Source organism: Pygoscelis adeliae, unplaced genomic scaffold (assembly GCF_000699105.1).
Source record: "Pygoscelis adeliae isolate BGI_AS28 unplaced genomic scaffold, ASM69910v1 Scaffold226, whole genome shotgun sequence".
Lineage (NCBI taxonomy): Eukaryota > Metazoa > Chordata > Aves > Sphenisciformes > Spheniscidae > Pygoscelis > Pygoscelis adeliae.
This window is the reverse complement of record NW_008824983.1, coordinates 2,095,516-2,096,832: the sequence shown is the minus strand read 5'-3', so window position 1 is coordinate 2,096,832 and position 1,317 is coordinate 2,095,516. Positions and strand designations below refer to the sequence as shown.

At 40.9% G+C, this 1,317-nt stretch overlaps 1 protein-coding gene across 2 annotated transcripts in view; it reads right to left on the bottom strand.

Annotated features, from left to right (window-relative positions):
• SKAP2 (src kinase associated phosphoprotein 2) overlaps positions 1-1,317 on the bottom strand; it is a 114,941-nt gene that overhangs the window by 48,286 nt on the left and 65,338 nt on the right. The window lies entirely within an intron of this gene.

Sequence of the window (1,317 nt, the reverse complement as noted above, 5' to 3'; positions counted from 1 at the left end):
GAGCAGAGCAGAGGGGCAGAATCCCCTCCCTCGACCTGCTGGCCACGCTTCTTCTGATGCAGCCCAGGATACGATTGGCCTTCTGGGCTGCGAGCGCACATTGTTGGCTCATGTCCAGCTTTTCATCCCCCAGTACCCGCAAGTCCTTCTCGGCAGGGCTGCTCTCAATCCCTTCATTCCCCAGCCTGTATTGATACTGGGGGTTGCCCCGACCCAGGTGCAGGACCTTGCACTTGGCCTTGTTAAACCTCATGAGGTTCACACAGGCCCATTTCTCGAGCTTGTCCAAGTCCCTCTGGATGGCATCCCGTCCCTCTGGTGTGTCAACTGCACCACCCAGCTTGATGTCATCTGCAAACTTGCTGAGGGTGCACTCGATCCCACTGTCTATGTCACTGATGAAGATATTAAACAGTACCAGTCCCAGTACGGACCCCCAAATAGTCTGCAGCCTACAAAAGCTGTAAATGTATAAGCCAAAGCATCTGTCTATAGATCCATAAAGGAAAGAGATCCCACAGTATATCACAGTCAATTCCTAACATGACACCAACCTGCTGAGTGCTGGGGAACACGCTTCCGTGTATCTTAATTTTCAGCATAAGTATTAGAAATGACAGTGTAGCCTTGATAGTCAGGTTGTTGCAAAAGACAAAAGAAAAAAAGGATGGGAAACAGGCAGGTGGGCAGTTTTCCAGCCTTAATCCAAAGATCATATGCTAGAAAGCATAAATAATCATTAGAACAGACACAAGAAAAAAACCCAAGCTTTTTTTTTTTTAAACTAACAGATGAAAAGACAAAGATTTAAAAACACAGAACAATCTTTAAGAACTAGCAATATATTCTGACCAAAAAATTTGCCATTTTTAAGTACTAGATAATGTATAACTATATATAAACAAACAGCACAAGATAATTTTCCAGAGAAAGAAATAAATCATTACTGACAAATCAGTGTTACGCCACACCTCCTCAAAATTTCTGAAGAAAGATTATTTGTTTTTGAAGCTTGATCAATCTGTAAATCCCAAGAAAAGAGTAAAGAAGAAAAGGGAACATTTAGCAGATATACTCTGGAAACAGAGAATATGATGGGAAACTGTAGCAAGATGAAAACTGGACTTACAATTAGACCTTACTTTATTTCTTTTGTTTTTAAAGACAGGATGCGATTAAATGAGTCAGCATATTGAGGAATGAAAGAAACTGGACCAAATTAAATTAGTCTTTCAATAAAACAACACAAAATAACTACCTGCACTAATTGCAAGTGGAGTCACACAAACATAAGCAGAAGAAAAAAGCTTCAATGTA